The sequence below is a fragment of the Cariama cristata genome, unplaced genomic scaffold (assembly GCF_000690535.1).
Source record: "Cariama cristata isolate BGI_N322 unplaced genomic scaffold, ASM69053v1 scaffold185, whole genome shotgun sequence".
Classification (NCBI taxonomy): Eukaryota; Metazoa; Chordata; class Aves; order Cariamiformes; family Cariamidae; genus Cariama; species Cariama cristata.
Window position 1 is genome coordinate 18,202 of NW_009616724.1, and position 391 is coordinate 18,592.

Genomic DNA, 391 nt, shown 5'->3' on the forward strand with positions numbered 1-391 from the left:
TAATTTTTTCCCTGCGGTTTGAAGGCTCAGAGAAAACTGTCGTAATGGTCACCCAGGCAAAACTCCCACTGGCTTCAGAGCAGATGCTGCCCCAGCAAAGCCCCTGGGGCACAACCTGAGGTGAGGTACCGCAGTGATAAGCCTGGAAAGGAGAGGGACTGACGAACGTATGAGGAGGGGGTCAATACGGGAGACTACTGACATGCACTTAGTGGCTCCGTGTTTTCAAAAAATAATCTCGGTTAAGTACTCGGTGTGCGGTGCCAGCAGTGGAGGAGGCAGGGAGGCACTCACCGAGCGATGCGCCGGCCTGGGCACTTACGGGAGTTTGCAGGGAGCGCGGTTCCCCCCCTACCTCCTCGGGCTGTTCATGGAAGAGGGTACGGGACGC

At 57.0% G+C, this 391-nt stretch overlaps 1 protein-coding gene across 1 annotated transcript in view; it reads right to left on the reverse strand.

Moving 5' to 3' along the window:
• Positions 1-391, reverse strand: part of LOC104161722 (dystrobrevin beta-like) — a gene marked incomplete at its 5' end in the record, with an annotated part of 88,273 nt that overhangs the window by 14,548 nt on the left and 73,334 nt on the right. The gene's annotated exons all lie outside the window — the stretch shown is intronic.